General features: G+C 36.2%; 1 long non-coding RNA gene across 6 annotated transcripts in view; it reads right to left on the bottom strand.

Annotated features, from left to right (window-relative positions):
• LOC309606576 overlaps positions 1–22350 on the bottom strand; it is a 494104-nt gene that overhangs the window by 173574 nt on the left and 298180 nt on the right. The gene's annotated exons all lie outside the window — the stretch shown is intronic.

The following is a 22350-nucleotide window of genomic DNA, read 5'->3' on the forward strand; positions in this document are numbered from 1 at the left end:
AGTTGTACTAATAAACTGTACTATTAAAATTGTGTTTTAGTGTTTTCTTTCACCCCTCAACATGTACTTGAACTGCTAGGCCCATAACTTTCTTTACCTTCGTTAAATCTCACAACAGTATTGGTATCTAGCAATTTTTCTATCTGTGTTTTCTCTGCTTAATTGTCTAGTTGCAGAATACTAGATAAAATCTAAGGTAGCTTCTAGCTCTAATGTCATGAATCCACAACATACAAAGCTATAGAAGGGAATGTTTCATGGGAAAGACAAACTAATTATATAGACATTTTTATTAAGGAAAGTGACTGTGTTTGTGGTTCGTGGGATGGAAAATGTGAATGTTACTCATCAGCCTTGGGACAAGAATTATCACGGGGCTTCATTTCTGGCAGTCTTTACTGTTGGAGGTGAGATTTTAGAAAACCTTTGAAAAAGAGGAGAGAAGGTACACTTAAAGCAAAAGGTTATTCCAAGAATAATGAATGGCATGAGTGAGACTATAAGTGAGAAAAGCATCACAGGGGAAAGGGTAGGAGGTGAGAGTGTAGAGAGGGCGGTGGGTTCTTGGCTCCTCCACACCTTCTGCATGACAATCTAAAAAACCAGAAGAGTGGGGGATGGGAAGGGAATGTGGGCAATTCCATAGGCAATCTAGGGAAGCCCTTGAGTTTGATCCTTAGAGTCTGGGCAAAGAAGCACAAACTTTATGGTCTTCACTAAGGATAAGGGAATAGGTAGGTTCTAAAAGCAGAACGTTGGACCCATGATTTGGTTGGCTATCCAGGACGGAGGAGCAGTTACAGGAAATATATGAAGTCTAAGCATTAGGACACACTCACAGACTCACATACAGAAAACATGAAGTAGGCTTCTCCCTCTTAAAGGCCTGGGTTGCCATAGGATACTGGGGAAAGGAGCTCAGCTGTAAGAAAGGAATATTCTTTTGACAATGGGATAAAACTGGGTTAAAAATAAGTAGGCTATACGTAGCAGCTTTGGGCCAGAAAAACAATTTTGGTCAAGTCCTTTAGTTTCTAAAGCCAAGTCTCCTAAACCCAGGAGTTTGTTAGAAATGCAAAATCTGAGGCCTCACTCCAGACCTCCTGATCTAAATATCTGCTTTGAGAAATACAGTGCTCAGCTTCCTTATTTTTAGTTTTCTCATCTTTAAAACAGGGAGAATGGTTATTTTATAAGGATGTTGTCAAGATTAAATAAAATAACATTCCCAAAGTGTTTAGTACATACACTAAACACTTTGTCATAGTGCATACAAATAACTGGAAGTTAATGTGTTAATATTAGTAATAGTAGTATATATTATGGAATTATTTTTAAAAACTAAAATGTATGTTGAAAAGACTAGCTAAATCCCACTTCAGAGCTGGGCATTTTAATTTCTAATCCATAAAAAGAACTTGACCTTGCAAGCTACTGGTTGTCTGCAGTCAGACCTACTTTCAATAGAAAATGACCAGATAAATGGATTTATTTTGAATGGTGCCTAAATTGGCTGAATTTTGCTGAGAGATTATTATTATATGAGGTTTCTGAATCATTTTCAGTATCAGTGACTAAGAAGGGGAATTGTGAGCAAAGAAACCAATTGTCAGATTAACACAGTACTAATATGCAATGCAAATATTTTGCTACTGAAATAAAAGTGCAGACCTGCCCTTAATTACTCAAACCATCTCTCCCTGGGACATAAAAGGGTTTGTTTTGTCGCTTAGCTTTAATTTATTCCAACTATCTTTGATCAGGTTTGCAAATGGGTTCAAAAGCCCTTTAGGCCTGACAATGTTTTAATTCAACCTCCAAATTGTCTTTACTCTTCCAGCTACGTTTTATAGAATTGCTGCACTCTCTGTCCCCAGTCCACTGTCATGTCTGCTTTAAATAGAGACAAAACAATTATTTAAACATCACAACCTCTATACTAGACCATATCTTCAAAGAGAACCATGATTCTGATGCCCTCACACAGGAAAACAGGGCTGACATAATGATAATAATGATGATGATGATGGTGATGGTGATGGTGATCATGATGATCACTACGGTAATAATAACCTCCAACAGCTATGGAATGTTTAACTCCATCTTCTGGTTTGAAATACCATCTTTTTTGGTACACCCCTAATTTTATCTTTAGTGGGAAACTGCTCCATTGAGCTTCAGAGACATGTATCCAACTGCCTACTCAACAACCCTAACTTGGATGGCTATGGGGCATCTACAACCTAACCTGCCCAAAGAACTGGTTTCCTGTAAAATACTGGTCCTCCTATGGTCACTCCATCTTCATAAATGGAACCTACATTCTAAGCACAATTAGAATGCTTTTTTTCCCCCACATCTCATCTTATTTGTCAGCAAACCCTGCTATCTCCATCAGTCTGAAATTAGCAACCATGTTCTTTCCCACTATGCAATTCTGCTTTGCAGGAGGAATTATTACTGACATCTTTCATGCTTTATATCAAAATAGTTTTCTAATTTTGATATGTATGAAACCTTCTGAAGAATCATAGTGTCTACTAGTCACAATTCATAAAATGAAAAATGTAATATAGAATGTATAGTCAGCAACTAATGATAGGACAAAGAGATGAAATTCATAACAATTTAGGCTTCAAAAATTGACTTTAACCCAAATGATGTCTGTGTGTGTGATCATGTTTAATAGTAGGAAAAAAGCATAGAAGTATACGGGAATTCAACAACAGCTTCCAATGACAAGCATTTATTAAATACTTAATACTGGAGGATGTCTGGTACTATGCATTAAGTGAACGGAAATACAAAGGTGAATAAGAAAATGTCTACATCCTCAAGGAACTCTTATTCTAGGAAGAGAGTCAGGAAAATGGTTTCAATAATCATAGACTCAATTGTCCAAACTTACTGTAATAATTCAGAACACTATTCACCTGGTGGGAGCAACCCAATTGGATAAGGAAATAAATAAAAATTATATGGTAACTTAGCAAATCCAAACTCCATAAGTAATGCCAAACATCACAGGGCTTATGATTTATCAAATCCCATAGCTATTCATATTTAAAAAGAAAACAATGAAGAACAGAGCCTTGTAAATGGCCAAGGAATCTTTTTTTTTTTTTTTTTTTTAATCTCCACATATTGGATGTAACTATGCTGTGATACAAAATGACTCCTCATGGTGAAAGGGTTTCCAGAACTGAGGTTAAAGTCTCTATTAGGTTTATTTCCCAAGAGTGTCTGTGTATTTGGGTGATCCATCCTTTAAAGACATGAACATTGCATTGGGTCATTCCAGTATATCAAGTAAGCTACTGAGTGATATAGTGCTGGGAGCACTAAACTCCTCGTGAGCTTTAATTCAAGAATGACATAGAAAAAAAAAAAAAAAAAAAGAATGACATAGAAAAGATGGAGCACCAGAACACAAGCCAAGCTTTGGAAGCTTTTCTCATATACTCAGTTGTGTTTTAAAATACATTTTTTATTATCACTGACAAGAAAATGATTCTACTAAAATGCAATCATCATGGAAACTAAACACAGCCCTAACCCAAAGCCACTGTCTACATTAAAGAACTGTTTATCCATCAAATGCTTTTGAGGATCTACTATGCCTTAGACACTCTGACAGAAAGAAGAAATACAAAGAGGAAAAAACTTGGTCTCCAAAAGTGAATAGATTAGTGACAAACACTCTCTTGAACAATCAATTAACATATAAAATACTTACTTGGATGAGTGTGGGTACAAAGTATTATAGATGAGAGTCTGCCTCAAAGATACAGTGAAGCTGAGTTTGAAACGTGGAAAACAGTTAAGCTAGCAGGCAAGTGATAGAGTGGGTGATTTAGAAAAAGAGAGCAGAATTTTTAAAGGTATAGGTATTAGAAAATTTGCTGAGAAGGCAACTTCTCTGTTTCTTAACATCTGGCATTCCTTTTTAACTGTTGCTTAAACATGACATTTAGCAGAATTTTCAGCCACTGGACAGTCAGAATGATCTGTCATGGTAAACAGAATGGGATGGGTTCTTAGTCCCTATGTTAGACAAGGCTACAGTCTAAGTAGTAATATTTATTTTTCTATTATAGGTATTATTAGAAGCAATCTTTCTTAGAAATATAATTTTCATTATTTTTGTGGATTGTTCAATCTAAAAGACATAAAAGAATAATTCAGATGCAAATAAAATCTCTTAGTAAATTATGTACATTCTATTAATTGATTTTTCATTTATTTATTAAGACCACAGACATCTACTGAGAGGTTACCAGATACCCACCACGGTGCTAGACTCTGAAGACACAGAAACAGATAACATACAGCCTCAGCCTTCAAGACTCGAAGTCTAGTGGGATATTCAGATACGTTTAAACAGATGCTTATAAAATAGTGTGATCAATGTAAGAATAGAAGCAAATGGGTAACAGAAGCATGAACAAGGGTGATCTAACAAGAGTGGATCAATATGGGGGAAACTAGTAAAATGTGACCTAGCTTTTGAATAATGAGAAATTTGTTCTAGGTTATGTTCTAGGTTAATCATAAAGGAGGTGTAAAGTATCACGGATTGTTACGGAAGTTCCATATAAAATTTGCTGTGCAGGAAGCCTGCTATAACCCAAGATGTAGGTAATGACTTAAAATGTATTTACACTTTCAATGTTTTGTGTTCCTTTTGCCTTCATTCTCAGCCAAATAGCATGATTGCATTGCAGGCTGCTTTATATGGCTCTGGGCTCTTTAACATGCAATAAAGAAACAATGTTTTTTGATACAGTGGAGCAGCTGCTGTTAAGAACACGACTAACAAATGAGTCAAAACGTGCTGCTGAGGGTTAATTAATGCATTATATCAGTGTTAATTAAAGTATTATTAAAAGGCTGACTGTTGCCTCTCATATTCCTAGAATTTATACACACACTTCATTAATCTTTGCCCTCCCTGTGGGGTAAGTCACTGCACCTGTTCATCTTCATAAGCAGAAGTACTGCCTGCCAGATAGCTGGTGTGCAGCTCAAGACAAGCAGGGCAGATCAAAGAGAAAACACCCCAGCGTTTGATAGGGGTTTTACTTTCGCCTCATTTTGGTGACAACACCCGGGTCTTTTCTTATTGCTTATCTGAGTAGACTTGTAAGATATACTCATTAAATTCCTTCTATCAATGATGTCTACATCAATATCAAACACTCATTTTGTGTCACAGGCATACTCTCCAAGATGCAGAAGTTAAAATATATGACAAGAGTGCAAGTACTTGGAGAATATCTCTATTTTACACCGTGAAACTATGGCTGAGCAGAGAAGATAATGAAAAAGAGAAGTAAAATATTGATAGGGCAGGCAAAGCACAGGATCACATGCAAAGGATTATCTGGAGACATGAGAAATAGAATCTCTCTAGATATGTTTGAAGATAAGATTTTAGAGCTGTACGGGGCAAAAGAAATAAAAATAGCAATAATAGAAGCTATCATTTATGGAAAACCTACTCCATCAGGTGCTATGTTTTGAACTTTGGATATTTTATTTCACTTAACCTCTATTGGCATTCATTGGAGGTCAAAATTATTCCCAGTTTATAGTAGAAGACGTTCAGGCTCCAGTGATTAAGTGACTTGCCCACTGTCCCACAGGTAGAAAGAGGCAGAGTTGGATTCAAATGTTGATGGATCTACCTCTATCCACTGCACTCTTAGCCACTATCTTGACTTGTTTATATATTTGGTAGCAACCAGCTGCCAGCAATATTGCACCTATGACTTCCAGTCAAGACAACTGACTGGGCTTTCAGGAATTGTAAACATCAATCATAGATATTATGCTTCTTTTATGACTGGTTTGTTAAAAAGTTATTGCTAGAAGAATGGATTTCAAGGTAAATTGGGGGGCTAAGGGATGATTGCTTGTCCATCAGGAAGAGTTTACAGGAAAAATATTTGAGCTCCCAAAACTCTAGAATCTCGTCTTCAACTTTGTAGGACCAGACCCTCAACTCTGTCATATCTGTTCAAAAGTGATGTCTTCTGAAGTCAGAGGGACTTGTGAAATTAAACCAGTAAGAGACAACTATGCCCATTTAATAGTGTCTAATATTAAATACAACTGTGTAGCTCATTTCAGCTGAGCAACATGTTCTTGTCCTGTAGGATGCTATACAGGAAGACAAATTATAATCAGAAGGCTGCTTAGTGAGCATGGAATCAGAGCAAAAGGGGTTGAATAAACATATCTATCTCCTCTACAACATATACCTTCAAATTAGACTAGATTACAGATGATTAAGGCATAAGACCACTCTTAGATCAATGAGAAACACACTGATAAAAATCTTGCTTTTAGCCTCTTCTTTCCTCTGGGCTCTATATAGGTCACTCCATCCTTTTGAAAAGTTGTAGCTTACAGAAACACACTCAAATTCCAATGATATATTTCTGAAGTTACATTCTAGTTATTAGAATTGGACTCAAATGGCTGCACACTTTCAAAGTATTGTTAAGTGTGTTTCTTCCACAGATATCAAACTCCATTTGTTTCTGGATGATTTTTTTTTTAAATTATTCTTTGTAGGTGACCCTAATGTTGTTTACAACTCATGTACTTCCGAACATGTTAAGAAAAATGGCCACTATGTGTGCCACTGTTACATGAGGTGATGGGAGTGCACACTGAGTCCTTCCATAGGCTCCTGATTGGTTTGCATGAATCCTCTCTTGCTATTCTGGCACCACTTTCTACACTGGAGCCAGAGTAATTTCCCCAAAATAGTAATTCAAACACATCAATTTTCTGCTATATTTTCTGAAATAGATAGCTTCCCATTACGCTTATAATAATCTCAAAATCCATAATATGAGCTAAAGGCCCTGTAGTATTTTGTCCCTACCAGCCTTGTCTCTCACCAAGGTCCCTTTCTTTTTGTGGTCCAACCACACTGGTTGTCTCTCAATCACTTGAATGTACCAATGTATTTCCTACCAGAAAGTCTTTTTACATGCAGTTTACCTTACCTAAGATGGCCTTTCCCCCATTTTGTCCATTCAGTTCCTACTTAATTTTTATATTTAGATAAAATTTTATTCCTTAGAGAAACACTTATCTGAGCTCATGATCTAGGTCAAGTTCCCCTATCATATACTCTTATATTACTAGCAAACTCTCTTTCATATATCTGCTCAAAATTTTAATTTGTACTTATTCATAGAATTATTTGATCAATATCTATTTCTCCCATAACATTCTAAACTATACAAGGGCTCTATTTGATAAGCAGCATGTGACAAGCACAGTTATTAATGCATAGCAAGTGTTCCCAAACATTTATTGAGTAAATTAATGCAAGCCATGGTAATTTTCTGTATCTCAATGAGATTTTTTTTTTGAAATTGAAAATTTTAAATTATTATATTATTATAAAGTGACTTTATACTTCTTGTAAAAATTTCACCAATACAGAAAGAAATATGGGAGAGAATAAAAATCTGACAAAATTCCTGCATCTCTCCCAAGAAATGACACCTATTTCCATTTAGAGGAATATCCTCTAGGCGTTTTCTCTGTGACATGTTTGTATGTGTGTGGTTTTTACATGAATGAGACCATGTTATTTGGGAAGTCTCTTTTACCATTTAATATGATGTAGAGACCTTTTAATACCAATACATATAAGTCAATTTATATTTTTGATACCCATCTGGAATTCCATTGGATGGATGTATTAAAATTTGTTTTACTTGTTATATCCTTTTAATTACTGGGTAGATTTCTTAAAGCCTAAATGTTTGGAGTCTTTGTGTTAGCAACTGACAAAAACACTGATAAAGCCCTGATTTTGAAAACAGAATACTTAAGATTAAAGTGTACTAGGCCATGGGACTTTAGGTTTCATCATAAACTAAACTGTATAAGAGTAACGGGAAACCGAAAATTTTGAAGATAAAGGAGACTGATCAACTGTGACCATGAAAACAATGGAAACTTTCCACTTGAATGGTTTTAGGCCCAGTTTTCTAAGAAAATCTATCTAACTGTGTTCCATTTTATACCTGTTGCCTCTCACTATGAATATTATAACTATCAAAACTTAATTACAGAAAGTTTCAGAAATATTTGCCATGAACCAAACATTTTACATCATTTTCTCATTGTGTTTAGAAGCCTTCTGTAGACTGCCATGGATACCCAAAGTGTGGCAATAAGATAGAGGGTAATGTCATATACTGGGAGGAAGCCAATCAAGAATTATTTCAAAGGACAAAAAAAAAAGTATATTTACCCAGAATTTTGTCATAATGTAAAGTGGCACTTTTGTTGGAAAGTCAAACTGTTAAAGATGGTAGGGTTAACAGCAGTTTCAGCTAGCAAAAGTTGATATAATCCAAGCCAGGCTCTCTTGCCACCTAACTAATTTTTCTAATCATAGCCAACTGGGGATATGGCAAGATGGGATGACCATCAATGTGAAATATTATAAAGAAAATCATTTCCATCTTAAAATTCCAGTTTTAAGATAAAGTCTATCTTAAAATTCCAGTGCCAAGATTAACAACACTGTACTTCCTTACTAAGAGGAAGCTATTCCTCCGTTCAAACTAGGCTTCTTGTACCTCAGACCTGGTTTCACTTGATCAATACTGAATGGAAAGAAAGTGCAGCTGGTCACATCTCTACTCAATAGCCACGACAACCCCTCAAACTTTGTAAGCCTCTGGCTGTTTCTACATGACATCAAGAAAACATTTTGAAAGTGAGCATTTCAAATGCTTGAGGGAAATGGTGCTTTTGTCAGGCCAGAGTTCAACAGCAGTGCTATGGAAATTGTGGGCCAGATAATTATTTGTTAGGGGGCTGTTCTGTGCATTGTAGGATGTTTAGCAGTATTCCTGACACCAGTACTGCCCCTCCGATGGTGGCAACCAAAAAATACCTCCAGCCATTGTCAAATGTCCCCTAGAAGGCCAAAATCACCCACCCTTTAGTGAGAAGCATGGTATTATAGTTTTGAAGAATACTACTCAGTGACAAGGGACACGTTTGCATATCACAGAGGGTCTTGATGTCTTCAATTTACCAGTAAGATGAACACAGTCTGGGATTCCAGTTCTCAGTAGACAGTAAATACCTTCACGGTTAGCATCAGGCTATATCCAAGGCTGAAAAAATAGACTGTTTTCTCTGAGAAGTTCGTTGGGATGCCATCTTCCAACACATCTTAACATAGACCATGATTCACTTGCCTGCTTTGTGCCAGGTAGAATTCATGAAAAATAATCTTGAGTTTCAAGCAATTGACACTCAGTCAACGTTTAGAATCATACATGTGTCCCCAGAGACATGCAAACACACGCTTAAATCCTCATATCAGAGATATTTCTAAATCAATTCATCAGCTTCTTTGATTAATTTTTTGTTAGCACTAAAGTATAAAAGCCCTATAACTCCATATTAGCAGAGAAAGTAAGGGAGACTAACACTTCTTGGGCCCCTACTATTTCACATGCTTTAAATATATTAACATATTTAATCTTTATATCAATGCTATTGAATGCCTAGTATTCTTATTTCATTAAAAGATGGAGAAATTGAGACTTAAGTAATTTTGAGTGAATTGACCAAGATGAGACTGTAGGAGATGGCTAAGGTGTGAATCTATCTTAGGTCTAACTCCAAAGCCAACATTCTCTTTCCACAATATCATGGGTCTATTTTCTTCAAAAAGTTAAAAAAAATCCAAAAACCTTTCTTGAACAGTTCATTTGTGGGGACAAATATTACATAAGATAAAATCAAAATCACTTTTGCTTTTAAAAAATAGTCCTTAAAGGATAAAAAGAACATTTACAGGTCTAAATGATATGATAATGAACACACATTTTAAGAATTGAAATTTAGAACCATTTAAAATAGAAAATGAATTCTTAGCCAAAATATGTGCTCCTGGAAAAGAAAAAAGGAACATGACCAAAAGGCATTGAAACTAAATCACTTCCTGAGCCATAATGAGCTTAGGTTTTTAATCAGACTAATGAGAAAAGATCTGTAATTCGGCAAGGCTCATGAGTCATACCATAAAGTTTCTCCCTACAGTTTCATGGCAGCCCTTGATGTATCATTCATTAGGTACTGGAAAAGTAACATTTTCAAGAACACAATGAACTGCCGACAGACAGGAAAAACAATGAGGAAGCAGCCCCTTGTCCTCCCTTCCAAACTGCCCTTTATTTCTTCAGTCAGTGTGCTCTCATTCTCTCATCTCCAAACTGTGATTACTACCTCTGGTCTATATTAATCTGGTGAATCATTGGTGGGTTTGGAAATTCTGTTCCTTATGACCTATATAATAGAAGTGTGGGGTGGTAGGGAAACTCCTGCTGGGGTGGAGTGGGGTGGAAGCACGATCAATTAACCCTTAATTAGGCACTCTGCCCACTCCTCCCACAGGAGATCAAGAACACAGATTCTTGAAATTCATTGATTTCTCTCTGTATAGTCTGTGCAGAATGGCCTCAAATATTCTAAGCATTCTTTACCAGTATGTGGGGAAAGCACGGGTGTTGGTGGTCTAGATGTGAAAACTTATCACACATGAGCAATTACCTTTTATTTTAAAGACTAAGAAGATGCAACTAGGCCCTGAAGCCAAAAAGTATCTAGAAAATCCAGAAGACCACCCAGAGAGGGAGCAAGTAGGTTTGAAGATACTTTGGAAATGACAGATAGGTACAACACAGATACAATATAACAGGAAAAGGACAAAGTCTGGAATCAGAAGATATGAAGTACTATATGGGTCTGACACTTTTAAATGAGTGAATAGGAGCAATTCTAAATTGCCTTAAGATCTCAATTTCCCCACCTGTAAAATGGGGACAATGAAAATTCTATTTCACAGGGTTGTTTAGATAATACAATGCAATAATGCATCTGAAAGTTAATTTTATTATGTTTTAAAATTAGAGTTGCTATTCTGTAATTAAGTTATAACGAGTAATAACCTTATACGATGCAGGCCCAGTCCTCACTATTTAATCAACTCTTGGCTCTTCTACCAACTTTCATGTGTTCTTCAAATCCAGGAGAGGAGAGGTCATTTCATCCATAGCTGTTTGATTCCTGGCGGAGTCCCAATACCTCATGCAGAGTGGACTCCCCTAATTTCTAGATAGATTTTCTTCTAGGCAGGCCTGGACAAGGGGCAGCTGATCTATACCTGCATTTCAGCATCTGACCCAATCACAGCTTTCTCTTTCCTCCCTCCCTTCTTCCCTCCTTTCCCCCCTCCTTCCCTCCCTTCCTTCCTTTCTCTCAAGCAAATCCTTTATTTCCTTGCAATGTTGATGGATCTATGTTCTGTCAGACTCCTGTCTTCTTTCCTTGGAAACCTCTCCCGGGCTGTAGGCTTAGATGCAATTACAGCTCTGAACATTAGGGCGCAGCAGAATGCAAAGGAGCATCACTGCATCCTGAGAAAAGCTCAGTAGCTGAGACCAGGTAAAACAGGAACCTAGTCCACCCTGACTCCAAAATCAGAAGTCCTGACTCCAAAACTATCTGACATCCCAGGAGACAGTATGGAACAGCGGTGGTCACTGAAGTCAGGAAGAACTTGGGTTTTGAATCATTTTCCAATTGTGTGATCTGAGGAGTTACTTAATATCTCTGGGCCCTGAATTCCATTATTTAAGAGGTTAGGATCAAGATACCTTCCAAATAAGATTGTAATACATTTTTTTTTGTTGTTGGTTGCAAAACAACAAACATGGTGCCTGAGTCATAGAAGGTATTCAATAAATATTATTTTCCTTCCATAACTTTTTACTATTACACTTGCATGGACTTTTCCACTCTTCAGTTAAGGCCAGCCTAACTCAATTTAACTATTTAGGGCCACACTTCACTAGCTGACCAGCTAGTCACCATCCTGATATACCTCCACTCCCAACTCCTGCCTCTACAGACTTTGAGATATCTCTACAGTTAACTCTGACTGTATTGTGACCTACAAAATGAGAAGAATTCAGCTTTATAATAACCTTGGATCAGATAGACAATGAATAGCAAAAAGACCAGTGTGATAAGAGACTCTAATGTGGCCTCTAGTGATTTCTACCTCTTGTTGCTCAGGGCCTTGTGTAATGCCTTCCCCTTGAGTAACTTGCTTCTAACCAATAGAATACAGCAACATTGAGGTGATGTCACTTTTGGACTTAAGTTACAAGAGATTGTGACCTTTGTCTTGCTAGTAGATTCTTTCTTTCTCTTATTAGTGTTGATGAGACAAGAGGCATGTCAGAGAGGGCTGGATGGCAAGGAACTGAGGGTAACCTTGCCAACAAACCACAAGGAACTGAGGCTCTCAATCCAATAGCCTTTAGAACTAAATCCTCCCAACAGCCATGTAAGCGAGCTTGGAAGCAGATTTTTCCTTAAGTGAGCCTTTAAATGACACCCCAACACTGGCTAGCACCTAGACTGCAGTCTTCTAAGAGGTCTGGAAGCAGAGCACCTAGCTAAGCTATGCCCAGATTCTTATCTCCTAGAAATTGTAGATAATAAATGTGTGTTGTTTTAAGCTTTTGGGGGTAGCTTACTGCACACCTATACTTATACAAAGAACGAAAGGAGATGGTATCAGATCATAGAATATGCAGGAGTCACATCATATAGGGCCAGGTAGACCATAGCAAAAAAACTGATTTTTATTCTAAGTGCAATGGGAAACCACTGGGAATTTTTCAGCATAGGTAAGTCATGCCCTGAATTACATTTTAGAAAGATTACACTGGCTGCTAAGATGGACTTTATTGGGCTTTAGTGATATTTTACATGTCTTCTTACCAAAATTAAAATTATTTATTATTTCTTCAGAGGAAATGGAAGTACTCTTCTCTACCATCTCTGCAGTAACATTCAAGAGAGGACAACCTTTGTCCCCCTTGGAAACATCAACTTCAGAATCAAAAATTCCAGGATAAGAAGTTTTCTTTTTAATTTTTTTAGGTAAATCTAGATTCACATGCAGTTGTAAGAAATGATATAGAGAGATTCTATACACTCTTCATCCAGTTTCCCCCAATGGTAACATCATGAATAACTACAATACAATATCACAACCCGGAAATTCATACAATCCACTTTACTTATTCAGATTTTACTAGATTTGCATGTCTTCATTTGAGTGTGCATTTGTGGGTTGGGGGTGTGTGTATTTAGTTCTATGCAATTTTATCACACGTGAATTTTTGTAATCATCACCAGTCAAGAAAAAGAATAGTTTCATCATAGCAAGGATCCTTGTGCTACCCTTTTATAGCCACACCATTTACCTTCTCTCTCCCTCACCCATAATCCCTAGAAGCCACTAATCTATTCTCCTCTATAATTTTGTCATTTCATGAATGTTATATAAATATAAATAGAATCATATGGTATATAATCATTTGCAATTAGCTTTTTTTTTCACTCAGCATAATTTCCTTGAAATTCATTAGTTATTATGGTATCAGCAGTCTCTTCCTTTTTAGTGCTGATTAGAATTCCATGGTTTAGATATACAATGGTTTGTTTAACTATCATATGTTGAAGAGCATATGGGTCGTTTTCAGTTGTTGGCTATTATGAATAAAGCTGTTATGGACATTCCTGAGTAGGACTGTGTATGAATATAAGTCTTCGTTTCTCTGGAGTAAATGCCCTAATAAGCAATTGCTGGGTCATATGGTAGTTGCATGTTTGGTTTTATAAGAAACCGTCAAACTACTTTCTAGAGTGCCTGTAACATTTTATATTCCCACCAGCAACGTATGATCCAGTTTTCCTGTATCCTCATCAGCATTTGCTGTTAACACTGTCTTCTTATTTTTGCCATTTTATAGGCTTATAGTGATATCTCATTGTAGTTTAATTTACAATTTTCTACTAGCTCATGATGTTGAACATCTTTTCATGTGATTATTTGCCATCTGTATATCCTCTTTAGTGAAATGTCTTAATGTATTTTACCCTTTATCTAATTGGATTGTTTTCTTTTTACTGTTGAGTTTTGAGTGTTATTTATATTTTCTTAGGCACAGTTACTCTCAGATATGTAGTTTGCAAATATTTTATACTTGTCTGTAGCTTTCATTCTCTTAACAGGTTCTTTAATGGAGTAAATATTTTAAATTTTGATAAGGTCTTATTTATCGATTTTTCCTTTTATTGATCATATTTTTCTGTCAAGTCTAAGCACTCTGTCTAGCTTAAGCTCCCAAAGATTCTCTATTTTTTTCTGAAAGTTTTTTAAAAGGTTTTTTCCCTAAATATTTTTAGTTTTACATTTATGTTTAAGTCCTTGATCCACTAGGAGTTAATTTTTACATAGAATGTAAGGTTCAGGTTATGGTTCATTTTTTGCTTATGGATGTCCAATTGTTCCAGCCAGCATTAGCATCATGTGTTGAAAAGTCTATCCTTCCTCAACTGAATTGCTTTAGCATCTTTGTAAAAAGAAAAGAAAAAAAAAAAAAAAAAGCTAGCTGGTGCATGAAAACCAGAATACCAAAAAGTGGAAACAATCCCAAATGATGAATGGGTAAATAAAATATGGTATATTCACTCAACGGTATATTATTTGGCAATAAAACGGAATAAAGTTCTGGTACATGCTGTAAGATGGATAAAACTTGAAAACACTATGCTAAGTGAAAGAAGCTAGTCACAGAATACCAGATTGATTTTATTTATATGAAATGTCCAAAATAAGCACATCTATAGAGACAGAAAATAGTTTAGGGTTTTCAGGGGTTGAGGAGAAGAGGAAATAGGGAGTTACTGCCAATGGATATTGAGTTTCTTTTGGGGGTGATGAAATCGTTTGTTCTAAAATAGTGATGGGACTTCTCTGCTGGTCCAGGGGTTAAGACTCCGTGCTCCCAGTGCAGGGGACCGGGTTCAATCCCTGGTCAGGGAACTAGATCCCTCATGCTGCAACTAAGAGCCTGCATGCCGCAAAGAAGATCCCACGAGCCGCAACCAGGACCCGGCGCAGCCAAATAAATAAATAAATATTTTTAAAATAATAATAACATTAAATAGATAGTGATGATGGTTACACAATTATGTGAATATTCTAAAAAACACATTTTTTTTTCAATTTAAAGGGGTAAATTTTACAGTATAAAAATTATATCTCAATAAATCTGCTATTTAAGAAAAAAACAAAAACAAAAACAAAAGAATTAGTTGAGCGTATTTGCGTGGATCTGTTTCTGGCTTCTGTATTCTGTTTCATTCTTGTGTGTCTATTCTTCTGCCAATATCATTCGGTCTTGACCACTACAGCTATAAGCTAGAATGATTCCTCCTACTTTATTCTTCTATTTCAAAATTGTTTTAGTTATCTTAGGTCCTGTGGCTTTCCATATAAATTTTAGAATAATCTCGTCTACATCAACACAAAACCTTCCTGTGATTTTGATAGGAATTACCTTAAACCTATAAATGTATAGGTAGCTATATTATGCTGTATTTTCCAAATGCATTTGGTCCTGAACCCCCTTTTTAGCAGAATGACTAACATTATACAGAACATACTTTATGAAATCCTCACTTAAGTAAATTTACCAATGACAAAATCATAAGTATAAATGTAATTTAAAGATGTCTGGTATCTCTATCGAATGTTGCCACAAACCCAAGTTTTATTACAGCTAACAGATGAGATGATTTATTTAAAACTGTAATTTTTGACTATGTATACATTTTATAATTAAAAAAATACATGAACTTTTAAGAAATTTATCAGCCTATAATTTATGAACTGACAAGGTCAGGTAGAGGTGTTAGATATCATCGTCTGCTGGATAGAGGACTATGATAGAAATTATGATTTATATGAGGAAGTCAGCATTCCTAAGCTTGATCAGCAGAGTGTGATTTGGACAAAGAGTATCTCTAAATTTCATAACTAATTAACATCAGCTAAGAGCAATGAAATGAGAAAGCTGGAAAAGGAATAATCAAAAGTTCATTGGACCAGGAATCAAGAGACAGTGTATTTATTAGTCCTATTCCTGTTACTAACTAGCTGTGCAAATTTAGGTCAGCTTCTTAATTTCTAGAAGCTACAGCTTCCTCCTATATATAATGAAATAGTCAGTATTTCGTAGTCATTATGAACATGATTTAGGAATTAGAAAGCTTTAGGATTGAATCCTGACTCTGCTACTTCCTTACTTTGTGACCCTGGACCAAGTTACTTGATCTCCTTAAGCTAGGGTGCTCATAAGGTTCCTGTGAGGATTAAATAAGATAATGCATATAAAGTACTTAATGCACTCAAAAACTGGTAGCCATTATCATTTGGGCACTGAATTCATTAGTGATCAAAAGTACATGCTCTGGAATCAGACTGCCTTGGTTTTCAGCTCATATCCATCATTTATTAGCCACTGAACTTGGAAAAATAAATACTCTGAGCCTCAGTTATTTAATCTGTACAATGGAGATAATAAAGTTTCTATCTCTTCAAGTTGTTGTAAAGATTAAAATAAAGTATGCAGGTAGAGATTTAGCTTGGAAACACACTTATCAAGCACTAAAGAAATGTCAGATATAATCATTATTAAAGATATTCAAATAAAATGAGGCAGTTCCCATAGACCAGTAACTATAATCTAGTTACTGGGAGGTCACAGCTGTAAATCTTAATATACTTTGGCCACTTAATAGATGAAGAAATAGACATGGAAAGACAGAGATGCCCAAACTGAGTCAACAGTTTTCATCAGCCTACTATATGCAAGACACAGCAACAGACACTGCATAGACTTATAATGGACAGGCACTTTTTTTTTTTTTTTTTTTTTTTGACATAAATTGTAGCAATATATTCTTTTTTTTTTTTTTTTTTTTTTTTTAACATCTTTATTGAAGTATAAGGACAGGCACTTTTAGTAAAAGAACTGGAATTGTCACCCAAGTTGCCTCTTGACCTTAATCTTTCCACTAGACCACATTTTTTATAATTTATAACCCAGTTTTTAATGTCTCACATTCAGGATTTTCCATACTGATTGAAAATCCTGGGTTGATGTGGTACTCCCAAAAGTCACCTCATAGTCTGCACTTCTGCTGGGAGCAGTGGTCTTATGATTAGTTCCAGCAACGTTCACAGATGACAACATTACATGTGCCTCATGGAATCCCTGAAGCAGAACACCGTCCTTTTCAGGAAATGGGATTTTTCTCCAAATGCAAAAACAATCCTTTTGCATCATGATATTGAGTTATTCATTGCAATATAAACCTACAGAAAAAGTCCTATGGAGATGCACTACATATCTTTTCTTCAGATTGACTCATAATTGTTATCTTAATTGTTAATATTGTTATTTAATATAATTGTTACTATCATTAATTGATCTAGGAATCAATCCTTGTTAGAAAAACAAATACATACCTCCAAATATACTTCTTTTGTCGTACTGGCCATCTAGAGTTGCAAGAGAATCACAGAATGCACAGTAAAATCTGAATTTCCAATAAATAGCAATTTTGAAACTATAAGGTCATACATATTGCAAAGAACATACTTATACTAAAAAATATTTTTTATTTGAAATTGAAATTGAATTCCTGTATTTTTATTTGGTGAATATGGCAATCCTAGAATCCAGCAGACTAAAATCGTCAAATATATTTTTTTCCCCTATCTCTAAGCTCTAAAAGGGTGGCGAGTACACCTGTCTTAGGCATCATTTGTTTCCTAGTGTCCATCACAGAACCTGACATATTAGAGACACTTAATATGTACATACAGATTAAAACGAGATGGATGGAAGTTTCTTCCTTAATCAAAGACACATATGTGACTTGGTTATTAAGTTTTCAGAAAGGAAAACATTTATTTAATTATAAATTTAGATACCATCAAATGATCATATGGCTTTAGGATGAATCCTAGGAAAAGTGAAGGAGGAAACGCATGCCTGTCTTGTCAGTCAGATTAGGGAAAATCTTCTACGGCAATCAGTGGGGTAATGTAATGTCAAAGCCACAGAGCCTGTAGCATTCTTGTTAGCTTATGAAATAATTAATGACTCTAACATGTGAAATACATTTTCATCATCCATTCAGGTATCCTTGACTCACCAGCACTTCTTTTTTTCTTTTCTTGCATGTTAGCAAAATCCATAGTGCTGATCTAAAAGAATGCTGGACCATGAGCGGCTGTCTCAACGCAAGTGAAAACTCTGTGTTATTTTCCAGGATGCTTTTGAAAGCATGTTTAAAGTAAGTCTTTGACTATGTTGTTGGCCTGTTAAATTCACAAACAGTAATCAAAAGAGAAGCAAATTTCTATAGTAAAATATTATTCCTGTTTTAAAAGGGGTGAAGACAGAACTTGGGGTGGATGATTAGAAGAGATGGGACTTGCGTTGTAGGAGTGCAGAAGGTGTGAGTATGGGTGATATCAGACTGAGCACGCCATATCTGTATGAGAGAAGGGACTGAGTCCTAGGCAAAAGGACATATAAAAAGGATATGAGAAGTGATTTACAACCATGAGATGCACACATTTTTATCCCTTTAGGTAATCATGACAAACGGTGACAGGAGAGGGTAAGCTACCTTTGTCAGGTAAGAATCTATTTCCTTACTTCTGAAAGGAATATCCTGATTTTACTTAAGGGAACTGCCCCTCCTCCACTGCATATTATCTTAGCTTAGCTGTCATTCAAGGTGTCCTGAATGGCCAAAATGTGGGCACCTGAACAAGATAAGTCAATCAGATTCTCTCAGAAATTTGGATCTTGATTTGTGTGACACAAAGACTGGAAAGTATTTATAAGTATAATAAATTGACTCATTTCCCCATTAGTGATCTGAAGTGACTATCATTTCCAACTACCCAGATCCAAGTGATGTCCCAGTTACTGGGCTTTCCATGTCCTTCTAACACATTCCTCTTTGCCTAAGTTAGCAAGACTAGTTTCCTGTGCTTGAATCTGAGACCTAAATGATATAAAGTTATTAGTCTAGTGGGGGTAAATGATGAGGGTAGAGTGGATGGGAATTATCTCTAGCACAGCTGAACAGTATTAGCACTGTGTAGTATTAGCACACTTGAAATGCCATGGGAGCTTTTAGTAAGAAGTAATACTAGTGCCAGGAAACGGATCCAGTAGCAGAAACATTTGGGAAGCCACTGTCTCTTATTTTCAAGTTCAAATGTCTGAAAAGGGCTAGAACAAGAGAGGAAGAAATATGGTGGATGTCACACAGTAGCTCAGAAAATATGTTACTGTATATTTACAGAACTTTCTAGGGGGATGCTTTGAGTGGAAAAGGAGCTGTGTGCTCCATAATAAGGGCCTAAGAGTTAGTAAGCTATAGGATCTGAGTTCCAAACCACCCTCCTATATAGGGTTCTTGGTGAAGCATGTGTGTTTTACCAGGTTGTTCCCTACTAGGTTTTGCCTATAAATGGTTCTAGAGGGAGACTACAAAGATGAAGGGACTTGTTCCTTCCTCTTTTGATTTCTTTTCCTTTCTGCATCTCCATGGCAAATGTTCATTCATACTAGCAGGACCTACTACTTCAAGTGTTACTGACCAGGGTACTTGGCCTCCTTAATCAATAGAAATTGATAACAAGCCAGAGAAGAAATTCAAGCAAGGCTTTACTGGGGTCCCTGCTGCAGCAGGGGGAAGCAAGAACTAGTAACAGGTTCCCTTGCTCACCCCCTCAGCTGGTTCCTTATATGGGGTGAGTGTATGGATGTGTCCAGGGGTTGGGCTGGAGGGGTGGCTTAGGTAGTTTGTCTACCCCTTTGGTGGTGTTGTGTGCAGGGGGCATGCACTGTACTCTGCTTTTGCTCCCAGCTCTTCAGAAGTGGCAGTTGGGTTTTTGGTCTTTTTGTACCTTTTTGTCCATAATTTACTCCAACTGTGCATGCATGCAGTTATTTTTATTTCCTTATAGTTTCTTTGTATTTTGTTGCTTGAGGAGACATTTGTCCAGGTGCAAGCACTGCAGCAAAGGGCCCCAAGTCCCAGGTCCCAGCCTGTCTCACAAGTTTCGATTTTTTCCTTCATATTCCCAGAATAAATTTCATAGAGCTCTCTCTGAGATGTAGCACCAGCTGCCCAGTGCCTGCCTTTCATTTTGAGTTTCAGCTCTGCATGGCCCCTTCTTGGGGCTCCAGAGGCACCAACTCAATTTGGGCCATGCTCAGAGGTGCGGATCTCAGTTCCACAGGGTCTCTATTCTCCTTGCTCCTGAGTACCAAAATCAGTTAGACAGCATCTATACTTCTGAGGTCAGTAGGCAAGCTCTGCGGATCCTGTCCTGTAAGCTTCAAGCTTCTAATCATCACAATCTCCTCCATTTGTTCCCCCTTCCCTAAGAATGGTAATTGCTTCTGGCAGTTAGTATCTCTGTGTTATTTCAGAGTTCTCCTCTTGACTTGCCAGTCCTTTCATGTCCATTTAACCAACTCCTTACATAGGATTCTTGCTGTTAACATAACCGATGTGGATCTATTTTCTCGACCAAACTCCGACTTATAGTATTTGATTAAAAAAAGAAGTGGTTCCAGCAAATAGTCCCCCACAGAAGATTCTGGGGTTGATTTAGTTTCAGTCTAGACCTTGAATACGATGCGGGGCTTCTTGACAGTCAGAAACCAGATGCCAGTTGTTCTTGTTTCTATTGCCATATAACTAAATACCCCAGAACTTAATTGCCTAAAGCAACAATTTTATTTTATTTATGATTTTGTGGATCAGGAATTTGGGAAAGGCTCATCAGGTTGATTCACGCATATAGTGTCTCATGCATTTTTATTCAGATGTCAACTGGGGCTGCAGTCATCTGAAGGCTCAAGTAGGCTCAAGGTCCTACACCAGGAGTTAGCAAATCTTTTCTCCAAAGGGATAACTAGTAAATATTTTAGGTTTCATGGACTATGTGGTCTCTGCCAAAATTACTCAGTTCTGCCATTTTAGTACAAAAGTAGTCATAAATGTCATGTAACTAAATTCATATGTCTATTTATTTTAATAAAATAACTTTAAAAATAGGCAGAAGGTTGATTTGGCCCATGGTCTGTGATTTGCTAATTCCTATCTTAGATGCATCATTCAGATGACTGGAAGTTGCTGCTGGCTATGATGCTGGGAGTGTTGACAGTAACACCTGCATGTAGATCCTCCATCATAAATGGGCCTAGAGTAGTCAAACATCTTATATGGAAACCGGCTTCCCATACCTCAAGAGAACAAAGTGAATGTTCCTCATTCCATCCTAGCCATGGAAATTAAAAAATAATTTCTCTCACTCTAATATCATCATCACCATTAACAATAACAACAAAAGAATAAATTAAAGAAAAATGGGCGAGAAGAAGTATTTGAAAAAATAATGGCTAAGAACTTTCAAGAAGTTAATAACAGACACAAAGTCACAAACCCAGGAAACTCAGAGGACATCAAGCAGGGTTATACAACAACAAAAAGACCCTTAGATATATTGTATTCAAACTGCAGAGAACCAAAGATAGAGAAAAATAAATCTTAAGAATAGTTAGAAAAGAATACCTTATCTATAAAAGAAAAAAGATAAGAACTAAAGTAATCCTTTCATCAGAAAACAGGCTAGCAATAAGAGAGTGGAGGAAATATTTAAGTTTTGAAAGAAAAAACAATCTAGAATTCTATTTAAAATTTTTTTTTTAAATTTTTCCTTTATTCTTTTTTAATTGATGTATAATTGACATATAACATATTAGTTTCAAGTGTACAATATATGATTCAATATTTATATATATTACAAAATGGTCACCATAGTAAGTCTAATTAACATCCATCACCATACATTGTTACAATTTTTTTATTTAACTATAGTTGATTTACAATATTGTGTTAGTTTCAGGTGCACAGCTTCAGATTCTTTTCCATTATTGGTTATTACAAGATATTGAATATAGTTCCCTGTGCTATACAGTAAATCCTTGTTGTTATATATAGTGGTGTGTAGAATTCTATATCCAGCAAAAATTATCCCTCAAAAGTACAGGAGAAATAAAGATTTTCTCAGACAAACAAAAACAACTTACTCTGCAAGAAATGTTAAAAGAAGTTCTTTTGGGAGAAGGTATATAATATAGGGGCAAAACTTAGATCTACATAAAGAAAGGAAGAGCATTAAATAAGGAATAATATAAGGTAAAATCAAATATTATTTTTCCTTTTCTTAGTTGATCTAAACAATAAGTGTTCAAAATAATAATAGTAACAATGCGTTGTGTGATTATAGCATAGGGATAAGTAAAATTAACAACAGTGATGTTATAAGGG

This window comes from Balaenoptera borealis, assembly GCF_965194805.1.
Source record: "Balaenoptera borealis genome assembly, chromosome: 11".
Classification (NCBI taxonomy): Eukaryota; Metazoa; Chordata; class Mammalia; order Artiodactyla; family Balaenopteridae; genus Balaenoptera; species Balaenoptera borealis.